The sequence below is a fragment of the Schistocerca nitens genome, chromosome 9 (assembly GCF_023898315.1).
Source record: "Schistocerca nitens isolate TAMUIC-IGC-003100 chromosome 9, iqSchNite1.1, whole genome shotgun sequence".
NCBI lineage: Eukaryota > Metazoa > Arthropoda > Insecta > Orthoptera > Acrididae > Schistocerca > Schistocerca nitens.
In genome coordinates this window covers 122,341,778-122,359,025 of record NC_064622.1, presented here as the reverse complement: position 1 = coordinate 122,359,025, position 17,248 = coordinate 122,341,778, and the positions used below count along the sequence as shown (strand labels likewise).

Sequence of the window (17,248 nt, the reverse complement as noted above, 5' to 3'; positions counted from 1 at the left end):
ACTATATTGCGCCTTTAAATGCCACAGAACTAACGTTCTTCACCAAATCAGAATATTTTCTGTTCACTGCACGTCCTAGTGCACTATCCACATCTCGTAAACGGATACTAACACTAAGTGCCTATGGTACGTCCTCAGCGTCCTTAATTCATACTTGCGGCTTAAGAAGTCACTCTCATTTAGCCAACCGCCTTGTAAAATAGGGTGGAGGAGCCGATAGAGGTTCAGGGCACTCTCTTGTCCTTGGTGTAAATGGAAATGAGCGTTTGGCGTCATTGGCCGGGAGGCCCTTTACGGGGCAGGTCTTATTATATTCCACGCCACAATGGGCGACCTGCGCGCCGGAAGGGGATGAAATGATGATGAAAACAACACGTCACCCAGTCCCTGAGCGGAGAAAATCCCCGTCCCAGCCGGGAATCGAACCCGGGCCTGTAGGACGGCAATCCGTCACGCTGACCACTCAGCTATCGGGGCGGACCCCCTTGGGGTGGGAAACTGTATCTAAAGGCGGAGGAATCAACAACTATCAACGGTATGAGGACGCAGAAGGCAATAGGAACCACTGCATTAAAGACACAATGTGTATTCACAGGACACGTGACCTGTAACTGAGAAAGTGTCTTGATGATTTCTCCATTGGCAAAAGATTACGAAATAGTCTCTCATTCTTACCTCCAGGAGCGAACTGCCAATGGGAGGTGACTATGAGAGAAAGATTGAATAACCAGCGAAACGACAACGTTCTACGAATAGGGACGTGGAATGACAGAAGCTTGAACGTGGTAGAAAAGCTATAAAATCTGAAAAGGGAAATCCTAAGGCTCAATCTAGATTTAGTGGGGGTCAGTAAAACGAAATGGAAGGAAGATAAAGAGTTTTGGCCATACGAGTATACAGTACATCAGCAGTTGCCGAAAATGATACAACTGGACTAGGATTCGTCATGAATAGAAAGGAATGACAGAGTAAGTAAATGTGAACAATTCAGAGACAAGGTTATTCTCGCCAATATCGACTTCAAACCAACACCGACAACAATAGTTGAGGTATTCATGCCGACGTCGCAAGCGGAAGATGAAGAGATAGAGAAAATATATGAAGATACTGAACTTGTAATTCAGTACTTAAATGGAGATGAAAATCTAATAGTCATAGGAGAACGAAATGAAGTTATGGGGGAGGATGTAAAAGGAAGGGTTACAACATGGACTTGGTAGTAGAAACGAGAGTGAAGAAAGACTAATTGAGTTTTACAATAAACATCCATTAGTAATAGCGAATACTCTGTTTAAGAATGGCCGGAGGAGGATGTTTACTTGGAAAAGGCCGGGAGATACAGGAAGATCTCCGATATGTTACATCACTGTCAGGCACAGATTCTGAAATCGAATACTGGAAAGTAAGGCGTACCCAGAGGCACATATAGACTCAGATCACAATTTAATAGTGATGAAGAGCAGACTGAAGTTTAAGAGATTAATCCGCAAAAATAAATGCCCAAAAAACTGGGATACGGAAGTACTAAGAAATGAATAGGTATGTCTGAAGTTCTCTGACACTGTAGACACTGCAATGATGAATAGCTCAGTAGGTAGTACAGTTGAAGAGGAATGGATAAGTTGGAAAGAAAACCGTAGATACAAGGAACACAGATAAGAATAATGGCGTGTGACGAGGGCCTCCTGTCGGGTAGACCGCTCGCCTAGAGCAAGTCTTTCGATTTGACGGCACTTTGGCGATTTGCGCGTCGATAGGGATGAAATGATGATGATTACGACAACACAACACCCAGTCCCCGAGCGCAGAAAATCTCCGACCCAGCCGGGAATCTAACCCGGGCTCTAAGGATTGATAGTCTGTCGCGCCGACCACTCAGCTACCGGGGGCGGACAAGGAACGCAGATGCGAAGAACCGTCTATAAAAGGTGAAATGCTTCTGCTGATCGACGTCAGAAGGAAGTACAAAAATGTCTAGGGAAATTCAGGAATACGGAAATACACGTCACTTAGGAATGACATAAATATGAAGTACAGAGAAGCTAAGGCAATATGGCTGCATTAAAATGTGAAGAGATCGAAAAAGAAATGATTGTGCGGAGAACGGACTCAGCATACAGGGACATCAAAACAACCTTCGGTCAAATTCAAAGTGAGGATGGCAACATTAAGAAATCGGTGGGAACTCTATAGTTAACTTTAGAGGAGAGGTTGGGTAGGTGGAAGCAGTACATCCAAAGGGGATGGGAAGGAATTTTCTGATGACTCAGTAGAAGAGAAAACAGGAGTCGACATGGAAGAACTTTGGAAGACTTAATATCAAGTAAGGCAGAAGATCTAGGGAAATTCAGGAATACGGAAATACACGTCACTTAGGAATGACATAAATATGAAGTACAGAGAAGCTAAGGCAATATGGCTGCATTAAAATGTGAAGAGATCGAAAAAGAAATGATTGTGCGGAGAACGGACTCAGCATACAGGGACATCAAAACAACCTTCGGTCAAATTCAAAGTGAGGATGGCAACATTAAGAACTCGGTGGGAACTCTATAGTTAACTTTAGAGGAGAGGTTGGGTAGGTGGAAGCAGTACATCCAAAGGGGATGGGAAGGAATTTTCTGATGACTCAGTAGAAGAGAAAACAGGAGTCGACATGGAAGAACTTTGGAAGACTTAATATCAAGTAAGGCAGAAGATCTAGGGAAATTCAGGAATACGGAAATACACGTCACTTAGGAATGACATAAATATGAAGTACAGAGAAGCTAAGGCAATATGGCTGCATTAAAATGTGAAGAGATCGAAAAAGAAATGATTGTGCGGAGAACGGACTCAGCATACAGGGACATCAAAACAACCTTCGGTCAAATTCAAAGTGAGGATGGCAACATTAAGAAATCGGTGGGAACTCTATAGTTAACTTTAGAGGAGAGGTTGGGTAGGTGGAAGCAGTACATCCAAAGGGGATGGGAAGGAATTTTCTGATGGCTCAGTAGAAGAGAAAACAGGAGTCGACATGGAAGAACTTTGGAAGACTTAATATCAAGTAAGGCAGAAGATATAGACCACATTCAATTGGAATTTCTAAAATCGCTTGGAGAGGTGGCAACAAAACGACTATTCACGTTGATGTGTCGATTGTATGTGACGCGATACACCAGCAGACTTTCGGAGAAATATCTTCCACACGATTCCGAAGATAGCAAGAGCCGACAAGTGTGATAATAATCGCACAACCAGCTTAACAATTCGTGCATCGAAGCTGCTGATAAGAATAACACACAGAAGAATGTAAAAGAAATCTGCGGATATGTTAGATGAAGATCAGCTTGGTTTTAGGAAAGATCAAGGCACCGGAGAGACATTTCTGACGTTTCGGTTGGAAATCAAGACACGTTCAAAGGATCTGTCGACCTGGAAAAGCGTTCGACAATGTAAAATGGTGAAAGATGTCCGAAATTCTGAGAAAAATCGGGGACAGCTGTGGGGAAACGAGGGTAATAAACAGTTGTGTAAGTACAACAACCGAGAGAGCACAATAAGACTGGAAGACCAAGAACGGAGTGTTCGGATGAAAAAGGGTGTAAGACCGGGATGCAGTCTTTCGCCCCTACTGTTCAATCCATACATCGAAGAACCACTGTGGACAAAAAAGGAAAGCTTCAATAGTAGGTTAAAATTCAGGGTGAAAGTATATCGAAGGAAGGCCGAGGTGATGAGAAGTAACAGAGATGAGAACGGCGAGAAATTTAACATACCAATGTGGATCACGAAGTATTTGAAGTTAAGGAATTCTGCTACTTGGGCAGCAAAATAACCTATGACGAATGGAGCAAGGAGGACATTAAAGGCTGACTAGCCCTGATGAAAAAGGCATTTCCAACCAAGAGACGTCTGCTAGTATCAAATATAGGCCTTAATATGAGGAAGAAATTTCTGAGCGTGTATGATTGGTGTACAGCATTGTGTGGTAGTGAGACATGGAGTGTGGGAAAACAAGATCATAAGAGAACCGAAGACTTTGGGATGTGGTGCAACAGAAGAATGTTGAAAATTAGGTAGACTCATAAGGTAAGGAATGAGAAGGTTATGCGCAGAATCGGCGAGGAAGGAAAAGTATGGAAAACACTGAAAAGAATAATAGACAGGATGGGAGGACATCTGTTAAGGCGTCAGGGCATAACATCCGTGGTAGCAGAGGGAGCTATAGAAGGTAAAAACAGTAGAGGAAGAGATAGATCGGAATACATCGAGAAAATAATTGGTGACATAAGTTGCAAGTGCTACTCTGACATGAAGAGGTTGTCGCAGGAGAGGAATTCGTGTCGGGCAGCATCAAATCAGTCACAACACTGATGACTTATAATTAAATAAATGAAAATGTAAAAAATAATAAGAAAAACCTCTGAGAAACAGAGCTCGTCCAACGCTCTATTTTACGCTGTTTTCCACATCTGGCTTGTGTGTCGTCTCAAAGTCTGTGCATTAAACTATCATATCCTGTTGGTAAATTCACCTTTTATATTAAGACTATTTAGTTCCTGCATAAAAATGCAAGTAATGTTGTGTTTGATGTGTTTCCTATACATCTGTTGTAAATCTGCTGCTAACTCACGGACTATGGATACTTTACTGAGTCAGTGATATGCGATGAAGGTTTCGCTTCCCTCCGTGATGCGTAACTTCACCCCGTGATACGTAACTTGGTCATTTGCAAGCATGTTCATCTGACCAGCAACTTACCGTGGCCGTGGCTAAGACATCGTCTATGGGCACAGTAACATGCTCTGTTGTTTTTCCCAGAGAGGAGAGTCGTTAGATTTGCAGCTGAAGGATCAATGAATGGTGAAGGAGCACTATTCTTTTAGTCTCACACAAACCACACTGAGGCTGTTGCGTTAGCTGTTCGTTAAGAATAAAACAATTACACTTAGTTCCCGTCCATAATCATTAAACAACGACACTCTGAACAACCTTCTGTCGGCTGTGTGACCGTACTCTCTATAAGTATTACATGTTGCTGGTACAAATGCATCACTGTGTCCCGTTAAATTACAGATTTTGCAAAGAACCTGAACAGCATAGTTTTGCCGATTGTTACCTTAAACTGCGAGTAAATCCTCCGGTTATCCTGGTCTACACAAGCTCACTTCAAAGCCTTTTAGTCCCACTCTGGACATAGCAAAGAATAAAATTTCTCTTTTGACAACAAATAAGGAAGTCTTGTCTTTGACTCACCCTCAGTACCAGTTGCTGATGTCAATATTAATGATTATTGAGGGAAATACAAGTTGTTGATGCTTCATCTGCGCTGACTGACGACTTCGAGATCGAGAGAAGAATTCAGTAGCGGACACACGGGTTTCAAGTACGCTGCATAAGCTTGAAGTGGAGGCCGACGACTCGCTGATGCGGCGGTTTTGACGACCGCTAGTGTGGAAACCAAGCCCCGTCAGTAACTCTGCTTCTGGAGACGGCCGTGACCAAGACGTGTGTGATTTGAAGTGTTCTCGATCCCCCCCTCCCCAAGATCACTGCTCGCGTAGTCCCCAAGATGGACCGCGATGTTGGATGCCGTGTAGTCGTGAGACTCAAATGACGCTGGAGTTTTAGGACAGCTTCCGCCCTGGAGGGGTGTTCATCGACCCTGAGTCTACCCACCAGCGCTGGATGCTGTGCTGACGTCAGTACTGGATGCTGGACTCAATCAGCCGTGGCATCGTTTCGCTGATCGACTCGTCGGTCAGCGAGTGCAAGATCAACATTAGAACAGTGTCACGCACGAGATGTCACCACACCACAGTCAGAGAATCGAGTGTGAACGACATGAACGCTGTCAATCCTACCGATTGAGTGCGAAAACCTAGTTGGGGTGCCGAATATGTTGCCGAAAAGAGTCTGCTTTACAGCGTCATTGATAATGACCGATTTGATTCTGCGTGAAATGTGTTCGCAGATGCGGATGCGGAAAACCTGCTGCTGTATAATGGAATGATGACAGTGAAATTTTTGCCGGGCCTGGACTCTAACCTGGATTCCCCACTTGTCGTTAGCGCTCGCCTTAGCATTAGGCTATCCGAGGATGCCTCAAGGTCAGATCGAAATTTCCATGCGTTGGGTTGGGGTTTGGTTGTTTTGGGAGAGGAGACCAGACAGCGAGGTCATCGGTCTCATCGGATTAGGAAAGGACGAGGAAGGAAGTCGGCCGTGCCCTTTCGGAGGAACCATCCCGGAATTTGCCTGGAACGATTTAGGGAAATCACGGAAAACCTAAATCAGGATGGAAGGAGACTGGATTGAACCGTCGTCCCCCCGAATGCACGTCCAGTGTGCTAGCCACTGTGCCACCTCGCTCGGTTTTCCATGTGACGTCAGCCATGTGCCCACAACCTGCACTCTTACATCCATTATGTATATTCCCGTACAGGGAAGACATATTAACTGAAAGTTGCTGACTTGGTGTTGGCAAATAAATACGATATAGCACTGCCTCCGACTTTCGGGAATACGATGCAATGTCCCTCAGGACATGGTGTATGTCCGAAAGTACAGACACTGCAGCGACTACAGCCGTTATCAAATACATGCAATGCAGTCGCAGTTGCGATTACGGACAACCATCAACTGTGTAATGGAATAACAACAGTGAAATTGTGCCGGGCGTGGACTCGAACGCAGATTTCCAGCTTCGTCGCTAGCGGTCACGCCCTTAGACTGTCCGAGCTCACCACAGGGCAACACTCGGCAAGTGGCTTTCAATTAACATGTCTCCCCTGTACGAGAATATACGTGCTCGACTATCCTAATTGTAGGCGACCGCTCGCGATGAGCAGGAAATACGGGTTCGAGACCCACTCCGGCACAGATTTTCACTGCCGTTGTTCCATTATACAGCAGATGCAGGTCAATATTCACAACTGTGAATACGTTTCATGTATTTTATAATGGCTCTAGAAGCTGCAGTGCCTTTTTCTTCGGACGTGTATACATGTACGAAGGAACTATGGATCGTATTTCTGAACAACAGAGGCATTGCATTATTGAATTGATTCTGCTCTTCTCGTGTCGTCAGTGGTCTACAGTTTCGCTATTTAGCTTAACGAATCTGTGGCAGATTCTTTACTCCTTAGTGAAAATCTCACCAATCGTTACTGCGTCCTGCCCAGTGTCTTTTGCGTAACATTGTGGAACTAACGAAGGCGATTCTATCTGCACTATTCTAATCACTTTCCTCTGAGTTGCTCGAAGTCTCTCTTTAGAATTGCAATCCAGTAAGAATGTTGAAACGCTTATGCTTCTCGACTGAAGGATCTTTCGCGTGGATGACACCGGCTGTTTTGCACTCACACGAACTTTTACTCGCCCGTTCCCTTACTTATATGGTAGAGTACCAGAAGCTTGCAACTACTCGTATTAAGAATGAAAGAACATTGGAAAATGATAAAATAAATTCAAGTAAGGATAAAATCTGGAATAAAATATGCTGATATTATAAAACCTGGGCCATACACTATCAAAACTAGAACTAGGATAAGAAACTAGAAAAATGCAAAAAAATTGTGAAAAAACTTCTTCAAATGTAGGAAATGTACTGGAATGTATTATAACATAAAAAAATACTCATATATTCAAATGACGGCGGAGAATGATTGTTTACATGTATTGAATCATGATAGATTAGGCAAATATATCTTCAAATTCCTCATGTAAGGATAAGTAAAGAAAAATCTGGATATCGAGAGATAATGAGAGTTACTCAGAAATTTTGATTTTAAAAGTAGAGGCGGTAAATAGACACAATTTTAGAATAAAAGTATTACTGCTGGGAAAATTTAAAATAGCTAAGCCGGATCACAAGTTAGCGTGGTGAAAACATCGATAAGCTACCTGGTGGGCTAGGAATATCACCAGACGATAGCGTGGAGTCTTTATAGCAATTTGTATCTTGAACGAAAGATGTATATGTTACACCATAAATACCTTTTTGTGATGTATTATATAAAGAACACCTTTTCACCAAGATACATGCTGGTGCACAGAAATGTCGTTCCCAACGATGGATGAGCTTAGTCTTGCAACTAGCTCTGGAGAAACAGATTATTCTTTCAAGTATAGTGTAGTTAATTGCAGGTGTCTTCTTTCCCCATGGATTGTTGTATATGTCTATATATTCTGAACATCTTGCTCCAATTTCCACTTTGTCGTTATTGTAAGATGTTACGCTGGAAATGGACAGCCGTCATCCTTGTACAAGATTTCGACATATTATTCCAATCCTCCCAGTTAACCCTAGACTCAAGATTTAACAGTGTTCCAATATTAACTGGTTTACTTCTTCTAAGTTCTGAATCGTTTCTCACCTTCTTCAGGCGACAGTCTATCTTACAACGATTTTGTTTTCAATTTTTATGACATATCTCTTTGCCAAATAGCTTTTGAGTTGCTGATAACTTCGAGTGGCTGCCATTTTGTTATAGTCTTTCCTTATAATGCTTGTATTAATTTTTTTCCTCAGCTGAAAACAATGCTACGAATGCGAAACGTTAGGTATGTGTTATTTGTTGTCTCCTGAATGAGCACGCCAAGTTTCGGTCACTTCTGACAGATAGCGTAGCTGCAGGACAGTTTCAAAATGGCGTCTGTAGGTGACGTTCGTTACAAGCAACGCGCCGCATTGAATTTCTGATTGCAGAGAAAGAGACTGCTGCGAATATTCAAAAACGCTTGTGCAAAGTCTAAGGAGCCTGTACTGTCGATTGAAGTACAGTTAGTCGCTGAGCATGGAGGGTAAGAGCATCAGAAGGCGGTTCGGCGGAGCTCCACGATTTGCAACTGTCTGGGAGACCTTCCACGGCTGTCGGACCTGACATACTGCAGCGAGCTGAAGTCATTCACGAGGGCAGACATATCACTACTCGTCATTTGGTGCTGCATCTCTCAATCAGCAAAGAAAGTGTGAATGCAGTTATCGGCACTCTTGGGTATTCTTAAGTGTATGCAATTTGTAGTCCCACGGTGTCTAACGGTGGATCACAAATCGTACAGAAAGAAGCATTTGTCTTGATTTCTTCCAAAGTTTTGAATCTGAGGGGAAGGCTTTCTTGTCCTGGATTGTGACAGGTGATGAAACTTGGGTTAACCATTTTGAGTCCGAAACAAAAAAATAGTCGATGGAACGGCGCCATTCCCACTCCCCACAGAAGAAAAAATTCAAAGCAACTGCTTCCGCCGGTAAGGTCATGATTACCGTGTTCTGGGACTGTGTTGCTGTGATTCTCATTGATGTGATGCCAAGAGGCGGTACGATTAATTCAGTACCATATGTCAACATACTAACAAAACTCAAGACACACTTGAGAACGCTCGGCCCCCACAAGTCTGAGGACTGCTGAACACATCGCAAAACATGGTTGGACAGTGTTACCTCATCCACCCCGTAACCCTGACCTAGCCCCCTCAGACTTCCACTTGTTTGTGCCATTGAAATATGCCATTAGTGGAAAACATTTTGAGAACGGTAAGGAGGTTATTCATACAGTGAAGCACTGGCTCCGTCACCAGGACAAGGATCTTCACCGACAGGCCATACACGCCATTGTTTCGGGATGGAGGAAGGCCATAGAACGGGACGGAGATTACGTGGAAAAATAGAGTATTCAGATAAAACACCATTCATTCGTGTGTATCGTTCTAAATTATGTTCAATAAAGAACTGTTGAAGAAAAAGATGCTGTGCATTACTTTCTGGGCAACCCCCGTATTTTTTAGGTTACTCGCAGTGCTTTAGTTTCTTTCTTTCTTACAGTTTTCTGAAATCCCTTCCTCCAACACAGACAACATTAACACAACTTGTGTCAATATGTGTATTACCAAAGAGATAATTCGATTCGTGACAAATGGCGTCAGTTAAAAGTTGCCTATCTAACACCTTCCGGGGCCAACAAAAACTTGATTAGTTTTCCACATAATTACTGAGCGTATTTAATAGGCTATCGTATTCTACTCATTAAGATGTATAGCCGTATGTCAACACAGTAAGACAGAAACTCTGCATGGCAGCGTACGTCAGGGCGTTTAAATTACCCAGACTATATTCTGCCAGTATTCGAGAATAGCGCGCTTACCGACTTCCAACAAGCTTTGCCGATAATTTCAAACCTTTGCGAAACTTTTTCTCACTGACACCCGCAAAAAATTATAAAAGAATTATATTATCATTTCCATGCACAATACTTCAGCATCGTGAGTGACGTTCTAATTTATTAAATCTTAACTACTAACTCCATTCCCAACACTTAATTCAGGGTGTATCCATATATATATATATATATATATATATATATATATATATATATATATATATATATATATATATATATATATCAGTGAATGTACCTGAAGATGATATTGTTGTACGACTCATAGTTCAGGTGATACGATATTATTAATATTAAGAAGCGTGAAAACCTGGCTTCTACTTAAAACTGAGCCGGAAGTACTCGGATTATATTCATCCAATGTTTTATAAAAACTGCAAGTAGCACCATCCAACAAACTTAAAACGTAATTTCAGATCTTTTTTCCAAGGAAATCTAAACTTAATTCCAAGTCTTTTTGAACTTTCTTTTCCTTATTCGCTCAGTGTCAAAAAATTAACACATTAAGTCATTTGTAAATTAATAAAAAGTTTGAGGCTGTTTTAGACATGGCAGTTCGATTCTTTACACAAAAGTCAGTTTACTGGACAAAACTAAGTACAGCTTCCATTTAACAGAGTGGAACAATTATTTCTACACCTACATCATCACCGAAAAATATTGCAATACAAAAGTATTGAATCAGTTTTCATTTCTGCGCCGGCTGTAACAGACTTCCGAATTCGATACTTTGGATCATTTAGCTGAGGTCTCAAAGGCCGTGGGATAGCGATATGCATATATACAAATGGCGGTATTAAGTATACCCAAAGTATACAAGGGCAGTACATTGTCAAGGCTGTCGTTTGATTCGTGTGAAAATGTTTCCGACATGATTAAACGCGAAACGGTAGATGGAGCAAGACGCAAGGGACATTCCATTTCTGAAATCGTTAGGGAATTCAATATTCCGAGCTCAGCAGTGTGAATAGTGTTCCGTGAATACAAAATGTGATGCTTACCTCGCACCACGCGCAACGCAATGGCCGAGTGCCTTCACTCATGGACCGAGAGCAGCTGTGTTTGCATACAGTTGTCAGTGCACTCAGGCAAGCAACACTGCTTCAAATAATCGCCGAAATATATGTGGCACGTACGACGAGCCTATCCGTTAGGACTGTACGGTAAAATTTGGCGTTAGTGGCCCATGGCAGCGGACGATCGACGAAAGTGCCTTTGGTAACAGCACGACATCCCCTGCAGCGCCTCTCGTGGGCTCGTGACATGTCGTTTGGACCCTAGACGATTGGTAAATCGTGGCCTGGTAAGATGACCCCCGGTTTCATTGGTAGGAACTAATCGCATGATTCGATGTGGTGCAGCCCGTGAAGTCATGGACTCAGGCGGTGAACAAGGCACTGTGCAAGCTCGTGGGGGTTCCATAATGGTGCGACTTTCTTTACATGGAATGAATTGGGTCCTCTGTACGTTCCGCAACTAGGAGACCATTTGCAGCCATTCATGGTCGTCATGTTCCCAAAGTACTAAGCAACTTCTATGGACGACGATTCGCAATGTCATCGGGGCACAGCTGTTCGCGACCTGATTGGTAAACATTGTGGACAGTTCAAGCGAACAGTTTGGCTCAGCATGAATCCCACCGGAAAATTATGGGGCGTAATAGAGAGGTTAGTTCGTGCACAAAATTCTTCACCGGCAACGCTTTCGCTATTGTGGGTACTTCCAACGAATTGTTCATTGCATGTCACATCGAGGTGTCGTACTATGGCGGTCAGAAGGAGGTCCGACACGATGTTATGAGGTATCAAAGAAATGGTTCTAAGTATTATGGGACCTATAATCTGAGGTCATCAGTCCCCTACACTTAGAACTACTTAAACATAACTAACCTAAAGACATCAAACACATCCATGCCCGAGGCAGGATTCGAACCTGCGACTGTAGCAGCCGCGTGTAGGAGGTATCCCACGACTTTTGTCATCTCATTGTAATGTAAGAATTTTTAGCATATGGCAGCTCCGTCAACAATTGTCATAGACTAATATAGTGAAAAATCCGCCTCAGTTGCGAAAATTTTCAGGTCTTTACCCAGGTTTCGGCTGGGATAATCTAGCCTTCTTCAGAAGCATAAAATTACTATAACATGCCAGAGTAAGGCACAGTAAACATTATTCATTGTAATGTATGCATCGATAATAATCATCCAAAATTCAAACGTCATACGCATAACAGAATATAGGGAGCCCATTTACAAATGGAAGACGTTAATGAACTGTATACGATGCATAAAAATTAGTTAAAAAATTGATTTCCGAAGATAGATAAGAATCTGATTTTTTCCTGAAAAGCTAAGAAATAGTTGCACTAAATAACAAGCCTGAAAGTGAATTTATTGCTTTTCTAGATGTTATTTGTGCAACTGGAAGGATAAAGTGAATTACTTATTGAAAAATTGTCTTGGAATATGGAAAACAAAAAATACTGGACATTTGGGATACAGAAGATGAGGAATTACTAAGAACTTGAAAACCCTTGAAAGGAAGATCAGACCCAGAAAAGCACCACGCTTACGACCATAATAAAAATGGAATGATAATATAACATGTTCATCGTCTCTGAAAAAGTAGATTATCTTTCGTTGTCTGTTTTTACCTAGCAACATTACCTGCACAGACGGTCATAGTAACGTATTTTTCTAAGAAAGAGCAGTAATTTAGTGCAGGGTAACCTAAGTGAGTAAATTATGTTTTCAGGCGCTGTATCTGGCGAATTATCAGCTACATCACATGTATGCGCATTATGTTGTTTTTGTTGTTGAGAAACACACAATTATCTGAGGTAATTTGTAGAGCCTCGACTAATTATAAATGGCTAGTTGCGGTTGGACGAGCCGTGAGGAAATCCCCGTACGTGTAGACCCGCTGACCCTGAAGAGCAGATGTCCAGGTGTGATGTTTTGCAGCAATAATGCCACATTCGTGTTGTCAGATGCTTGTGTGTACCACGTTCACGATGTTTAACTCAGAGGAGAGGTGACGAAACGTTGTTATTCCTGATTAACTGTCCTCTTCCATACTGTCGTATAGGCCATTTTAGTCCTAGTATCATACAAAGAAGTAGTACTGTTTTTAAAATCTGACAGACTTTGTAACCTCCACACAAAAAAACTTTTAATAAATATTAACATGAATAATGAATGTAATTCTAATTTAGTGTAACATCTCTACAGAAATTCATTCACATTTAACCTCCACACAAAATTTGTTTCCCCTTTAATGTACCCACAAAATTCTTTTCTCATTTAATGTAGGCTCGACACAGAAAAATTCCTAAACCTCGTAATAAAAAAAAAATCAGTAACATGGTAAATTTTGGACGACAGCAGTGCTGCGTCATGGCCCTGTAAGATCATTCTGAATAAAAAGCAAAAATTCTTACCTCGATAAAGTCGGCAACTATCTGCTCTTACAATAGCTTTTTCCGGCACAGCTCTGTGCAATGCTGGCCTATACATTTTTCATTTATGAAAGGAAGCAACTAATTTTTCTTTTGCAACAATCGGAATGATCATAGATTGGAGAAATTAGTAAATTCTTTAAATTGAAATGAATGCTTGTTAGAAATTACTTTATATGACAAAGATTATTATTAGGACATTTTTAAAAGATTTACATGGGAGTTCACATAACAATAGTACATATGCGTGAGGCTGCTTTTACCTTATACAATAACGCTCAGGCTCCGCCATCGTTGCACCACGACCGGCCCAGCCAACACGATACACCAGACTGCTCGCTAGCAACAACTTACTGCTACACAGTTCCTACTGCATACAACACTGCTGTTTGGTCTCAGATTCTCTTATAGCTTACATATCGCAGGCAGCGCGTGAGCAATCCATCGAAATTACATCTGCTCGAGTGCGCTAGCAACAAATTCCTTAATCATGGACTTCTTACATAACCTTCCAGTGGGGGGGGGGGGGGGGAATTTGGCAGCGATGGTGAGTCAATTGGACTTGCCACGAGCAAAAATTTTTTTTCTATAGTCTACTTAATTAACTAAGTCTACAGTCACAGAGTATATACACTATTGATAAGTGCAGAACATATTAAGAAAGACAAAATGTATGGGCAATGAATACAAAATATATTAACAAATGACATAAAGTGCACAGGCGCTGTAAAAGTCTTTAGCATTTTTACATAACATATCATGGAGTGAAATAAAGTGCACACACACTGTAGAAGTCTTTAGCATTTTTACATAACATATCATGGACTGAAATAAAGTGCACACGCACTGTAGAAGTCTTTAGCATTTTTACAAGAATTTAAACTCACTGTATAAGTCTTTACCATTTTACAACTACGAAAGGAATGGGAAGGATTGCATCATGGTTGTAGCACAGTAGGTTGCACATAGCTGCACTGAAAGTCCATATCTTTCTACATAAGCACAACACCAAGTGAGACAATGTGAAGTTCTCTTCCTGAAGTATTTATCAGTGTAGCCAATACACTGAAATGTTGTATTAATATTGTATGTTATCATTTTGGTAGTACATTAGGTACACCAAATAGTATAACCATAATAACATCTCCATTGTTCAAGGTGGTGGACAGCATGATGTGTCAACACCACACTCTTTCATCAACGTAGAACTAGTGCAAAAACCAAAAATGGTGCTCCATGATCATAAGGATGGACAGGACAAACGGATATTACAGTAATTTCTGGTAATTAGGTCAGAAGGTGACGGACATTAAGTCTTATGCTAGTCATCATTGAGAATTACACTAGTCTATCAACCGATTTGGGTAATTGGTGGCACTCATCGCCTAGTTCCTAAACATTTCTGTACTATGTATGAAGTATTACAGAATAATTTCATAGGTCATCTGATTACAGTGAACATGGGCACTCATTGGCCAGTTACAAACCATCAGAAGTCATCATTCAAAAAGAGAGTTAATTATTAGCATAGCATTTATAGAGTATAACAAAAATATTATTTACAGAAATTATTGGCATAGCATGTATGCATTATTACAAAATATAGTTCATTATTATTCAGAACTCATCATTCAAGTGACATGACATATTTAAAATGTAACACACTGTTAACTATTACTCAAGGTCTGAGGTTAGAAAACATCATTCAGTACTACTCAGAAATCTCTTAAACTGGTAGCATTATTTGGGACTGGTAATACATTTTTTTGTGCTAGCAATGCGTTGGGATCGATAATTAATTGCTGGGGCATGAAAATATTTGCTTTTGACTTATTGCTGCAAATAAGGATCAGTAACGTCATTCGTCATCAGTCAGCTGTAGCAAGGTTATGAAACAAGTAGAGTATATGTGATCACATTCATGAATGACACACACAAATGGGTAAAAGAAAATGCAAGTACTGCAACAGGTTTAATAACTAACTGCTTATAGCACATTAATTTCATGAATAGCATTTCCTGTAAAAAATACAAAATGGATTATTCAGCTGAAAGAAGAATCGCATATTATGCTGAAAAGTAGTAAACTTCGAATTAACAGGTAATGAAACGTGTACTCAATATGTATATACTCTAGCTGTCCTTTCCAAAACATTCAGTCATTATACCATGCGACATAAGACATACTGTCAAAACGAACTGCAACAAATACTTAAATAACTAAGTAGCATTTCTTAACTAACAGTAAATATATAGACTTCATCATTATTCTCATCTGCAAAGAAAAACTTAAAAGTGGTGCGTTAAGTGGCCATATAAAATTTATCACTATCATCACCTACAAAGAAAAACTTCATTATTCATATTACCATATTCTTCATATAACTATTCATCGTCATTTATTATCATCTGCAAAAGGACACTTCATTATTCATTATTTATATTACCATTTACTTCATACAACTATTCATAGTATAGAGTTTCTTATTTCTAGCATATTTCATCACTAAAACTAAGATGTGTAGTTCTGTCTAACAGCCTGCAACAATCACCTCGTATTCTGAAAGAAAAATAATTAGTTAATACTGCAATCATACGATGTGTATAGTATAGTCTTGTTAATGCTTGTTAATTCTGATCCATTTACTCTTCGTGACGAGGTAATGCATCTTCTTTCGTTCATTCCGAAGGTGAAATTCCCATTTCATAGTACTTCACTGTGGTTTGTTTAATTTATTTCTTTTAAACGTTATTGCTTTCTGAAAATGTTGAATAAGGATTAAAATCTCGCATTTAAATCATATACCCATTTAATAAAAACTCTTTTCTACTCATATAATTAAGCATACAGCATAGGATGACAGAAAACGTATTATGTCAAAATATAGACAGTGTTCGGGTACAAAAATGTACACAGAGTAACATAATGTAGTAGCAAAAAAAAAAAATGTTAAATAGTCACGCTGTTGAGATATCATAAGGCAAAATGTCAAAGTCAACTGGTGTTTGTTATATCTTAAAGATTTCGTACTGCATACAAACAAAACAGGAAAACAATCATACATACATAAAAAATGAAAAATGTACACGGTCTGATATATAACGACAATAAATGACTTTCTTTGTGTTCAGCTTGTATGTTGTGTAGTTGATAGAGGCGAGAGTTCAAGACTTTGATAAAATTAATATGTCACTAAATGGAATTGCATAATTGGTCATAAAATATGTAAGTTTATCTGGAAAAATTTGCACAGTCTTATGTGTAACGAAAAGAAAAGCGACCTGCTAACCTTACCTTGCCGGGCACTTGCCAAGAAAAAATATAATAATCATCAGTAAGTAGTCACATAAATATAATTGCATCATTGGTCATATAAAAATCAGAAAATGGCATTACAGTGTGATAAATCATAAAGTATGTTCATTCAATAAAGGGTTTAATATTGGAGACATGGTGATTGCCTTTGCTTTTTCTGGTTCTCAAAGTTTCGACGTGTACTACATTGGGATGAGGATTGCTGCGAATTCGATATGGACCTGCGTATAGAAGCTCAAATTTACTGCATCTATTCTTTCCTCTGTAAGATACATAGTGTGTACGTACTAATATCTTGTGTCCAATGTGAAAGTCG

General features: G+C 40.4%; 1 long non-coding RNA gene across 1 annotated transcript in view; it reads left to right on the top strand.

Moving 5' to 3' along the window:
• Positions 1–17,248, top strand: part of LOC126203469 (uncharacterized) — a 56,603-nt gene that overhangs the window by 12,499 nt on the left and 26,856 nt on the right. The gene's annotated exons all lie outside the window — the stretch shown is intronic.